The sequence below is a fragment of the Mixophyes fleayi genome, chromosome 5 (assembly GCF_038048845.1).
Source record: "Mixophyes fleayi isolate aMixFle1 chromosome 5, aMixFle1.hap1, whole genome shotgun sequence".
NCBI lineage: Eukaryota > Metazoa > Chordata > Amphibia > Anura > Limnodynastidae > Mixophyes > Mixophyes fleayi.
Genome location: NC_134406.1, coordinates 98,317,034 through 98,330,825, shown reverse-complemented (window position 1 = coordinate 98,330,825; position 13,792 = coordinate 98,317,034).

Below are 13,792 nucleotides of genomic sequence, written 5' to 3'. Positions count from 1 at the left end.
GCTAGCAGCGTGCTGTATAAGCCCATCACTGTTACACTGCCTGTCATACTGCCGGAGCTCCGACAGCTGTTAAAACTGTAAAGAATAGATAAAAGTTTTTTTAAAAAAAAGCGTGGGGTCCCCCCTCTATTTAGTCTTAACCCTAGTGCTGCCAGCCTACTGCTGGTACCGTGAGAATCAGGGAAAAATTTAGCATGGGGTCCCCCCTATTTTCAAGGAACCAGCACTAGGCAAACCAGCCGGGGTTGGAGGAACTATAGCAGGGGGACACGCGGCAGGGGTCCCCCTGCCATAATGACAACCAACCCCAGGCTGTTCAGCGCTGGGCTGAATTCCCTAGGGAGTGGGGTCCGCCAAAAAAAAGAGCGGGCCCCCCCATAGGTACACCCAGCCCAGTGCTGATAGCACTAGGGCTCTTCCTAAACCCTGAGTGGTGGGTGTAGGGTAATAGCGGCGATAAAGTGTTAAAAAAACAAACGGACCCCATTTTGTTTTGTGGGAAAACCCCCTAATACTATAAATAGACCTAGCGCAATAAGCTAAGCCCATTGCGTCGCGGAGCTTCTAGCTAGTTTAAGCTGTTTGCGGCGGTCCTGCATTTTTTTTATTTTCCTATATTCAAGCAAGAAGATTCGAGGATGTTACAAATATGGTGCCCCCCTGGCTGAAGAACAGAAGACTGCAAGCAACAATGGGCTCCCCCCTGGGCAGAAGAACAGAAGACATTACAAGCAGGACTTTTGGAGTTACAAATTTATTTTGGACATTGTCAAGCATGGACTTGGGAATTACAAATTTATTTTGGACTTTGTCAAGCATGGACTTTGGGAATTCCAAATTTATTTTGGACTTTGGTGATTGTCATTTTTGGATTGAAAGCTGCTGACAACAGAAGAAAACTTCATTGGTGAGTATATCGGGGATTTATTATTCTTAATAAAAATATGTGGTTTAAATGAGGGTGTTTTCTGTCATTATTGTGGTTTTCACGAGGGTGTTGTGGATTTGTAAACATTTTTGTTTGTGGAACTACAGGTCCCAGCCAGCCCTGGGTGTGGTTCTCCAAATGCCAACATGCCCTGGCTGCCATGATCCCTAGTGCTATCAGCACTGGGTTGGGTGTCCCTAGGGGGTGGGCCCACTCATTATTTTTGGCAGACCCCACTCCCTAGGGAATCCAGCCCAGCGCTGAACAGCCTAGGGTTGGTTAGTCATTATGGCAGGGGGACCCCTGCCGCGTGTCCCCCTGCAATAGTGCCTCCAACCCCGACTGGTTTTCCTAGTGCTGGTTCCTTGAAAATTGGGGGGACCACGCAAAAATTTTCGCCGATTTTCACGGAACCAGCAGTAGGCTGGCAGCACTAGGGTTAAGACTAAATAGAGGGGGAACCTCACGCTTATTTTTTTTTTTACTTTGATCTATTTTTTACAGTTTTTACAGAGCTCCGGCAGCTGTATGACAGGCAGTGTAACAGTGATGTGTTTACACAACACGCTGCTACAACACAGAAGAGTTAGCTAACACGGGAGTGTTTACATCGCAGCAAAGCACCAGAGATGACCAGCGATTTTGAAGATCAGGGTAAAAATCACAGCTTGATACATTTGTTAAATTTTTGACTAAAATCGCGCGTTTTCACCCGCGATTTGCCCCAATTTTAACACGCTGAAAAAATTGGACCTTGACACATTTACCCCCAGATGTCAAAATGTTGTACTCAGTCATCTGCATCATCCCTCTTTCTCTTGGGAAAGTTTTTACCTAGCAGCAGTTGCCTGAGAATCTTAAGGAGGAGACGCCGTCGTACCACATACCACTTGAGCTGTCAACTTGTTCACCAGGAGCTCCTTGCATCTCTTGAGATCTAGGTCAGTTGGAAGCAAAGAGAAGACATAGCTCTTAAACCAAGAATCAAGCACAGTCGCCAAAATGTAGTGATCCGATTTCAAGATTTTGATAACTCTTGAAAACTGGTGAAGCGAATAAAATACTTGATCTACAAGTCAGACATACTTAGCGTAATCGCTTTGTTTGTTCTCCTCCTTCAGTTTCTCAAGTTGCTTTTCCAAAAGTCTAATTAAGGGAATCACTTGGCTCAAGCTAGCAGTGTCTCACTTCACAGGTGACTACTTGGAATGGTTTCAGCACCTTGCACAACACGGAAAGTATTCTCCACTACACTTGACTAAAATACATCCCTCTCCTTTCCCAATGCCATGGCCTTGTGGAGTTAGCATGAATGGCTTTTCACTGTTCCTCCATCCTCAGAAGCATATACAGGGTGGAATTTCACATTGTTACCCCCTCTTGCTTAAGTTGGTGGTGAGGCACATTAAATTGCTCTTGTAGCTGCTGCAATCTCCTACATGCTTTTGCAGAATGCCAGAAATGTCCAAATATTTTACGGGCCACAGACACCATCTCCTGCCTGTCCCCGTCATTTTTCAAAAAGCTCTGCACCACCAAGTTTATTGTGTGAGCCAAACAAGGTATGTAATGAAATTCACCCAGCTGTAATTCTCTCACAATATTGGTGGCGTTACCAGAAATTACATATCCTGCGGGGGAGTCCAAGCAGGATAAGCCATGTTGCAATGACATCCCTTTGTTTTTGTAACAGATTGTCAGCTGTATGCTTCTTAGTGAAGCCGGTGATGCACAGAGTAGCCCGCCTCCTTTCTCAATGTCATGGCTTCTGGAGTAAGCGTGGATGACTTTTCGCTGTTCCTCCATATGCAGAAGCATATACAGGGTGGAATTCCACCTTGTCACCCCCACTTACTTCAGTTGGTGGCAAGGCAAATTAAATTGCTCTTACAGCTGCTACAATCTCCTACAGGCTGTTGCCGAATGCCAGAAATGTCCAGAAATTTTATGGGCCACAGACAGCATCTCCTGCACGTCCCTGTCATTTTTAAAAAATCTCTGCACCACCAAGTTTATTGTGTGAGCAAAACAGGGAATGTTATGGAATTCACCCAGCTGTAATGCTCTGAAAATATTGGTGGTGTTATCAGAAATGACATATCCTGAGGAGAGTCCAAGTGGGATAAGCCATGTATCAATGACATCCCTTAGTTTTTGTAACAGATTGACAGCTGTATGCCTCTTAGTGAAGCCGGTGATACAAAGAGTAGTCTGCCTCGGAAAAATCTGACGCAGTTGGGTACATGCTGCTGCTGCATGCTGCTGCTGCTTGTGAAGGCGAATCACCAACCCAGTGGGCTGTCACAGTCATATAATCTTTAGTTCCCTTTGTCCACATATCTGTGGTTAAGTGTACAGTGGGTAGAATGGCATTTTGTAGCCCAATTATTACATTATTATGAACCTTCTGGTAGAGATGAGAAATAGCTTTTCTAGTAAAATGGTGTTATGATGGAATTTGGAAATGGGGACACAAAACCTCAATTAACTGTCTAAAACCAGCTGCAATAATAGTGGATATTGGACTCAGATCTAATACTAGCATAGTCGCCATGGCGTCTGTAATCCGCTTTGCGCCCAGGTGACAGCTTTCATTGCAAAGGATTGTATAACAGTCAATTGTTCTTCTTGGTCTGCTTCTGGGATGAAGATCCACCCTCCTCAGCAGCAGCAGCATGGGCACTAACGCTAAAGTATTCTTCGGAGGAATCCTGGATAGTGGAGGAATTATCTATCCTTAGCAACTTGGATGCAGGACTAACTCCGATCGCTACTGAGGATATTCATTAGGAAGGTGCTGTGGCTGAACATTGCAAGTGCCAGGATCTAGATGAGAGAAAGGACCTAACTGATGCTGGACTGCTTTTTGTTATTTTTTTTTAGCATAGGTTTCAGATTTGCCCAACAGCTTGCCATGAACTCGGTTCAAATGGCATAACATGGATGAGGTTCCTAGATGGTTAAGGTCCCTACCTCTAATGACTGTGTCTTTACTATCGCTACAAATGGCTAGACAACTGTTGTCAGGTTTTGGGTAAAAATAATTCCACACATATGAGGTGGATTTTTTGGTCTTATGCCCAGGCAAGACAATGACTTTCTTCTTATCATCTGCAAGAACTGCTTCCACTGGTGCTGGACTTACACAAACAACATCATCCTCATCAACATCCTCATTAGGGCTGTTGTAAGGTACACAAATATCCTATTGAAATTCCAAAGTGGCATACTCAATTTGTGTATCACTGTCTACACTTGGGCTGCTCGTCCACACATCTGTAGAAATGCTGAATGGAGACCTCTAATGTTTCTGTGTGAGCTATAATAACACAGTACAGTACAATGTGACTGCAGAATTTTAAGAACACTGCCAGCCCTATTATTTCTGTTTCAGCACTGACAATGAACAATGGCATGTAGACTGTAGACTGGAAAGAACACTGGCACCTTTCCTGTTTCTGTGTGAGCTATAATAACACAGTAGAATGTGACTGGAGACTTTTAAGAACACTGCTAGTCCTATTATTTCTCTTTCAGCACTTAACACTGCCACCTCTCCTGTTGATGGGCGAGCAATGACACAGTAGAATGTGACTGGAGACTTTTAAGAACACTGCAAGCCCAATTATTTCTCTTTCAGCACTGAACACTGCCACCTCTCCTGTTTCTTGGTGAGCTATGACACAGTAGAATGTGACTGGAAACTATTAAGAACACTGCTAGCCCTATTATTTCTCTTTCAGCACTGAACACTGCCACCTCTCCTGTTTCTGGGTGAGCTATGGTACAGTACAGTGTGATTGGAGACTTTTAGGAACACTGCCAGCCCTATTATTTTTCTTTCAGGACTGAACACTGCCACATTTCCTGTTTCTGGGCGAGCAATGGCACAGTAGAATGTGATTGTAGACTTTTAAGGACCCTGCCAGACCTATTATTTCTCTTTCAGCACTGAACACTGCAACCTGTCCTGTTTCTGGGCAAGCTATAACTCTGTAGAATGTCAATGGAGACGTTGAAGAACACTGCCAACCCTTCTCTTTAACTTTCATTAATGACGCTGCCTAACTGCACTTGAGTCTGCAAGAACCCTGCTACCTTTTCTGTGTCTGTCTGTGAAATTGCGCCGGATATCCTTGGAGGCCGTTATTTATAAGATTTAAAGCTCGCGAGATCCAACGATGCAACAATGACGTTTTGCCTCATTTTCAGCTCCGAGGGCGCGCAAAAGTACCGAGCCGAGCATGCTCGGTAACTCGAGTCGGGTGGACTCGGTTTAATTGTGTATGTGGCCTTGTGGTTTGTGTTATATGGGCTATAAAGTGAAATTAACACCAAGGGGGATATTCAATTGACGGCGGGATCGCCGCAAAGGCCGCGCCCGAAAAATATTACCGTTAATACGGTAATATTGCGCGTAAATACCGTTAATACGGTAATTTACTCGCTGGATTTCAGCTCGCGGCTCGGGGAGCCGCGAGCTGAAATCCAGCAAGATATTACCGTATTAATGGTAATATTTTTGGAGCGCAGGCTTTGCGGCGATCCCGCTGTCAATTGAATACCCCCCTTAATAGACATAAATTTCAAATTTTGTATAGAAAAATTGTAAACTTCTCATTTGACATGCTTTTTCTAATTTGATGCCTTTGCTGGGGAGTTATATTATATCATTTAATATATATTCAAAAATAAGTCATTCATGTGCCTGTACACCTAATTTTGGGATTTTTTTTTATTGATCTAACATTGTTAAACTCTGTACACAGAAATGTCAATATTATGATTCTTGTGTATTAAAATTGCACTAGGTTTAATTATGTTACATATGTATTTAAGCTATTGTTTATGAAGAGATAGGATACTATATCCACTTTTGTTTCATTTTCACTGTGCTGGCCAAGTTCATGTGTTATTTACAGTGGTGTCTGTATTTTCCCTTACGCACACTGGTGCAATGAATCATTTCATCGGTATATGCAGTATGTATATATCTATATATATATATATATATTGTGGCAAGAGCCCGCTACTGCAGAGCACACGCGTACAACTTCTTCCTTTTTATGGTTCTTTATTGTCAGGATGGTAATAATATTTTGACACCGTATACTTGCACAGCAATTATGGAGACCCTAAACGCTTACTATACATAGACCAGCTCTCTGTCCAGATCAGCCAGCTAGCCCAGCGTTGATCTCCCTGAACAATGAAACAAGCAGGGTTTTATACCTGACACTCCTCCCACAGGCCTAGCTTGATGGACAGGTAACACACCCACCTTCTCTTTAAAAGGAAATGCCCATCCCTGGCACTGTTTAGACTATCAGACCCACCCTGTTTGTTTGCTGAGAGGAAGCAGCTTTTAAATCATGTAAGTAAACCAATTTTAAACTACACATATGTTTTTACCTGGTTTAATCTCCACCTAGGTATATAACTGTGCCAATGTTTTACTCTACTTCCCTGCTTTCTCTGCACATTGCCAGCTAAATGCCTCCTTTTGTTACATATCCCTCCCCCTAATGTCTCCAAGTAGGGGGACGCGGACTTTGCGAGGAGCGCATATTTTCGTGACAACGCATCTGCAATTTTTTGTAGAATCCCAGGCCTATGTTCTACTGAGAACTTGAAAGGTTGTAGTGCCAGCATGTTACCTTGGCATTTACCTCCCGGTTGTTCTGCATCCATCTTAATGGTGCATGGTCTGTTATTAGGGTGAACTCTCTGCCAAGGAGATAATAGCGCAGAGCTTCTGTAGCCCATTTTATGGCGAGACATTCTTTCTCCACAGTGGCATATTTTTGTTCCCTTGGAAGCAACTTACGACTTAGGTACAGGACAGGATTTTCTACTCCATTCTTCTCCTGTGACAAGACTGCACCTAAGCCAACACCAGAAGCATCAGTTTGGAGGAAGAACCTCCGGGTAAAATCTGGTGCTTGTAGAACTGGAGAGGAACAAAGAGCTAACCGAAGATCAGACCAGGCGGTTTCTGCAGAGTCAGACCAGGTTAATCTATCTGGACAACTTTTTTTTAACATGTCCGTAAGTGAAGCAGCTCTAGTGGCGAAGTGGCTTACAAACCGCCTGTAGTAACCTACCAAGCCTAAAAAGGTTCTTAACTGTGACTTTTTCTCTGGTCTTGTCCAATTTTTGACTGCCTCCACTTTGTCTAGCTGGGGTTTTACATGCCCTCGACCAACAATGTACCCCAAATATTTGGCTTCTCTCATGGCTATGGCACATTTCTCTGGGTTAGCTGTTAACCCTGCGGACCGTAATGAAGCTAAGACCGCCTCAACTTTGGCTAAATGTGATCCCCAGTCTGGGGTATAAATCACTATATCATCCAAGTAAGCAGCTGCATAAGTTGTGTGAGGTCGTAGCAATTTATTCATAGCCCTTTGGAAGGTGGCAGGTGCCCCATGCAACCCAAAGGGTAGGACTTTATATTGATAGAGACCATCAGGGGTGGAAAATGCAGTCTTTGGCTTGGCCGTGGAAGTCAGGGGAACTTGCCAATAACCCTTTGTTAGATCAAGGGTTGTTAAATAATTTCTACTAGCAAGATTTTCCACTAGTTCATCCACACGTGGCATCGGATAGGCATCAAACTGCGACATACTGTTTAGGCGCCTAAAGTAATTGCAGAACCTAATTGTCCCATTGGGTTTCGGGACAAGCACAATGGGACTATTCCATTCACTAGTGGACTCTTCAATTACATCTAACTGGAGCATCTTCTCGACCTCCTTTCTCACGTCCACCCGTCTGGCTTCTGGAACACGATATGGCTTCTGCTTGACAATGACTCCTGCCGCAGTGACAATGTCGTGTTCGATTAAGGTAGTGCGCCCAGGAATGGAAGAGAAGACATCCCTGTTCCGGCGAATCATTTCTTCAGTTGTTGTCTCTGCTGAATGGACAAGGCTGGCTCTATGGGCACTTCAGACTTTTCAATGGCAGTACTCACTACCTGAGGAGAGGTTTCCTCATCATGCCAGGGTTTAAGGAGGTTCACATGATATATTTGCTCCCTTCTGCTACCTAACTGGTGGACTCTGTAATTGACAGGACCGACAGCCTCTAGAACTTCATATGCACCCTGCCAATGGGCGAAAAGTTTGCTTTCCTGGGTAGGAACCAGGACTAGGACCTTGTCCCCAGGCTTGAAAGATCGAACAACAGCACTTTTATCATAACTTTTCTTCTGTCGTTCCTGAGCCTCTTTTATATGTTGCTGCACAATGGGCCCTATCTTTCCTAGCCTCTCATACATTTGGGACACAAATTGTACCAGATTTGGCTCCCTGGGACCTTGCTGCTCCCACCCTTCTTTTAACATATCCAAAATACCCCTGGGCTGTCTCCCAAACAATAACTCAAAGGGACTAAACCCTGTTGAAGCTTGAGGTACCTCACAGATGGCAAACATCAAATAGGGAATAAGAGTGTTTAAATCATGTAAGTAAACCAATTTTAAACTACACATATGTTTTTACCTGGTTTAATCTCCACCTAGGTATATAACTGTGCCAATGTTTTACTCTACTTCCCTGCTTTCTCTGCACATTGCCAGCTAAATGCCTCCTTTTGTTACAATATATATAGATAGATAGATAGATAGATAGATATATATAGAGAGAGAGAGAGAGAGACTCTGAATGACAAATGGATATGAATGCCTGATGAATGGGGCAGTAAGGTCCCTGAAACATTATGAGCTTTATCTGTTTAGACACATGAAAGGTAGCAAGTGTGAGCCCTCTGTTTAATACTGATATGTGCATACTGCTGTTTTTATCTTCCCCAAACCGTGCTCCTCACATCTCTGTGATTTGATGGATATCTAGGCACACTAGTGCAAATTAAGGTGCACAGCAAAACCTTGGAGGTCTCTTTGTTCTGCTATTTGGCTCTTAGTGTGCAGCCCACTGTGTGTAGGGGACAAGTGACCTTTAAGATATGGATTAATTAATGGATGTATATAGTCATGAATATGTCTGCAAACTAAGCAGTGAAGGTCGGATCTAAGTAATATTTTTATTTGACTATATTTTGCTAGTATACTATAACCATTATGCAGGCACTTTACAGATAAATACTGAAATGAAATGAAATGAACACTCTACATGCCTTTCTGTTTAAATCTGAATTTATTGGTTGCTGATATATATTTTTTTTACTATTTTACAGAGTTCAGCACTTTACTTTTATTCTATAGTTACACCATGACAAGCATCTATATGATCATTGCTTTATTTGTGTATTTTCTGGAGATTTCATGCAGATGTGGGCAGTAAAATATACTGGCAACTTCAAATGTAAGCGTAGCACCCCCGCCCAATTCATAAAGCACTTGAAATAAAAAAAAAACAATGGAAACCGTGCCATAAGCAGATAACACACACATAGTCTTATGCCTTTGACATGAGTGTTTGTTTCATAGAGAAATTAAAGTTTTAAATATTTGAATAGTGTCAGTAAAGTCCCAATTACTAATAAAAACTCCACAGTTATTTTTGTTTACCAATAGAATGAAGCATCCTCCAAGATTATTTTTGTAGTACTATACTATGATGTCTAAATTCATGAGAATCCATATGAATGGATACTTGTATGTTACAAATGCATGTTCTTAGGCTGGATCTGATGACGAAAAATGATACCCTTTTCAGGGTAACAAACAAGTCTGGGCTATGAGATGCCAGTTGGACAACCTTGGGTATTCACTGTGTATTCTTGGATATTTACTGCGTGATTTGAGAAAAATGGCAACAAGACCAAAAGCAATCTATTAAAATATGACTTTAAATGGGTTCAACTGCCTAAATATATATTTTTTTATGCCATCTCTCTAAGCAAGGTTATATAAATAGCACACAATTGTTGAACTTAACTTATTACCGGGGGTACAGCAATGGCAGCTATCACTGAAAACTCTGCATTTCCATCAGCTCTTGCTGTAAGATGTGGAACTTAGAGTTTGATGGAGTTTCTGGGTTTTTAGCATCTTGACACTGACCTCTCATCTTATAGTAGAAAGGACAGAAAAGAGCCTTTGATGATTGGATCAAAAAGTATATAAATAAAGTAATGAAGCCAACACTATACTCTATTTAAAACATAAAGACAACTCCATGGAACAGAGCCATTCAAAATATTTTGACCTCTAGCATCCTGTAAAAATTGTACATGATTATTCTTAAATTAAGTGTTAAATGAAATGAAATTAAATATATTACTGAAGAGGAAGTTTAACAATCACAAACACGTTTGAAGGCTCCAGGTTCTGATGGTTGTCCTATGTTATTCTTCAAAACTTTTGCTCCAGCTTTACCACCCCATGCACCCTCAAACTATGCAGGACTTCAATACTACTATACAAGGAGGCAAATTCTACCTGAAACAAATATTCAAGTATTATTGTTATTCCAAAACCTAACAAAAACATTAAAAACTGTTTGTCCCTTTTGAGCGTGGACCTCAAAGTATTTACCTTACTTGATTGAGCCATATTCAGTGGGATTTGTTCCCCCTAGACAAGTCTTTGACAACACCAGAAGGACCATTAATCTTGTTAATTTTTAGAAACAAACTTCAGTAATTCTATTTCTAGCCTTAAATGCTTATTTGGTTTTAAAAAAACATTTTTTTTAAACCAAGCACTACATCCCAACCTGAGTGCACTGGTTAATGAGTAATGCCTTGGGTTCAGATGTGTTCAAGCTGGGAAATGGTACCAAACATGGATGTTCCCTTTCCTTGCTTATCTTTGCATTATGTCTTGAAGCAATTATAGCTAGAAATAGGTCTAATCTGGACATTTTGGGTGTACTAGTGGATCCCACCCAAGCTTGGACTGGCCATCTGAAGCTTCTGGCAAATGCCAGAAGGGCTGGTAGACACAGGGCCAGTGCTGACTCACTCTCACTGGGCCCTGCTATTACTGATTTGTACCTGACAGGAACTGTACATTTATCTGACAAGAATTATTACTGTGTCTTATTTGGTTTAGAGAAAATCGGCAAGTTTTTAAAAATTCCTTTTATTGGCACAAATTATTTCATGCTGCCTTCAACACTATAATAGATGAATATGTATAGAAATAAAGTTAACATTGTGTTTTAACCATATATCATTTTTACTAAACATTATGGCATTATGGATTTTCCTGGTGCTCCGAATGCCATCACACAGAGTCTTGATTGGTGGGCAGATCCGCAAGCATGATACAAACTTCAGTAATTCTATTTCTAGCCTTAGATGCTTATTTGATTTTAAAAAACATTTTTTTAAAACCAAGCGCTACATCACAACCTTAGAGCACTGGTTAATGACAAATACCTGGAGTTCAGATGTGTTCAAGCTGGGAAATGGTACCAAACAAGGATGTTAGGTTTTGGAATTATAGACAGCACGGTGGCTCAGTGGTTAACACTTCTGCCTCACAGCGCTGGGGTCATGAGTTCAATTCCCAACCATGGCCTTATCTGTGTGGAGTTTGTATGTTCTCCACATGTCTGCGTGGGTTTCCTCCGGGTGCTCCGGTTTCCTCCCACACTCCAAAAACATACTAGTAGGCTAATTGGCTGCTATCAAAATTGACCCTAGTCGCTCTCTGTCTGTCTGTGTCTGTTTGTATGTTAGGGAGTTTTGACTGTAAGCTCCAATGGGGCAGGGACTGATGTGAATGAGTTCTCTGTATAGCGCTGTGGAATCAGTGGTGCTATATAAATAAATGGTGATGATTATGATGATGAATGACAATAATACTGGATGCTTCATGTGGCACTGCACCAGCAACAGCCCATCAGCGGGCAACAATATTTTGTATGGAGGCCAAAGCAGGTGGCCTTGTGTGCTTTCAATGCCAGGCACGATTTTAGTCCCAGTCCAGTCCTGGTCCCACTCAGTACAAAATGTCTTTGCTTGTGGCTGATGTGTTGTAGATCCTCACCAAGCTCCAGATTTCCCTACTAAACTTATTCATGAAACGTTAAATGTATGGTTTATAAAGAAATATAAACAAATAACTATAAATCTGCAGTGATAGATTTTCCCCTCCCCCCACACAGAAAGAAAACTGTTGGAGATAAAAAAAAAAATCCTATTCTGCCCTTTATCGATCAAATGTCTAGGGTTTCAAATCATAAATTAATATAGTCAATAATATCAAAACAAATTATGTCCCTTTAATAAATATTATTCCACATGATTTAGCTGTTTGGGACCCACTGTTCATTTCATGGTTTTATGGAGTCATAAAATTAATATTTTACTTAGAATAGTGTATCCATTTAATGTAAATATACCATCTTGTAAGTTCATCTCTGGAAGGAAAATACTGATAGAAGATTGTACCTCGTGAAACCTATTCCTGTGGGATTACTGGGTCTTCTGATTTTTTTTAAGTATTACCAGGCACTCCAATACAGCCATATTATGTTGTGGCACTCTAATCCGAGTAGTAATAAAAGGTGGATATCAAACATTGCCTCAACTTCCAAACATGAGTACCAAGAAGTCAGGGGAGGGCTGGCAAATTTTAACCCGGGGAGCAACTCACACTTTTAGGTACATTCGTAAAGAAGACAAATGCAGGTGGCCCAATGACTCAGCCTAATGTTGTCCACTTTGAGAGCATTGAGCAGGTGCCCCTCTGCTTTCCAGCCCAGCCTGCCCCTGCAAGGAGCTATAGGTCAGCCTCAGTATATTTAATTTTGATAATTAAGTCCACATTAGAAGAATGGGATAAAATGAATGGCAAATTTACACTTTCTGCATATCCTTGTCCTCTTGCACTTAATCTGGCGACACTTTATATTGCCTCCAAGGAATTCTACCAAATGCCATGCAATGTGCTGCAATTCTACTAAATTTAAAATTGCTAAAGAAGGGAAGAATGAGTCCCCACCAGTCCGTACTTGACCACATCTGGTTCATAGCTTCAATGGAAATTAAGTCAGTGTTATTAAAGTAAGTACCCCCTTTCTAGTATGACTTGAACTGGAGTTTCAAGTACTTCTCCCTGTCAGAAAATATTCCTTTCCCCTTCATCTCACTTAAACCCTTTTTACTTTGCCTATTACTCCCCTCTTTCCTATTTGTTCCTTTACACATTTCCTATCCCAATTTTTTTTTACTTTACAACATTGCTACAAAACATTATTTTTTTTAGAAGTCTCTGTTGGTTGAAATGTTAATTTGTGACATTACTAGTCTTTGTCAATGCTTATGATAAATTAAAAAAATAACATTTTTACATAGAGAACCCATTTTAAAATGCAAAAAAGAATATTTTAAAGTTTAGCTTAACATTACAGTTGTATCAGGCATGTGTTATCGTCACTGATTTCATACCAGTATGGAACACATTTTCTCAGTCAGTTACGTCACATAAGTGGATCTGAGCTTGCCCATGTGTCCCAGTTCGTCCAGTGCAGTTACAGCTGAGCATCACCATGTTCCGTTTAAAAAAAAAAATAATGGACGATATATATGTGGTTCTTATGTTTTCAAGTACACATTTTAACATTTTCCAAGCCCACAGGTGTCAATCTGGAAGGTATTCTCTGAAACTGGTGGTAGTGTTGATATAGAATGAGGATGACATTTACCATCATCTTACCACTAGATTAATACCACTTTCTGCTTACCCAATTTTTGTAGAATACCTCCCCATATGACTTCAATTCTTAAAGCATACAAGTACGAACCCTGTCCTCTGTTAATCTAAGCATATTTCATGCGTATTTCAGTTGTATAATTGACAACAGGTGTGAATACATTATTCCCAATACCTCATTTTATGATTTTTGCCAGCTGTGTGAGCGTATTCCTGTTCTTCGTCCATTGGCG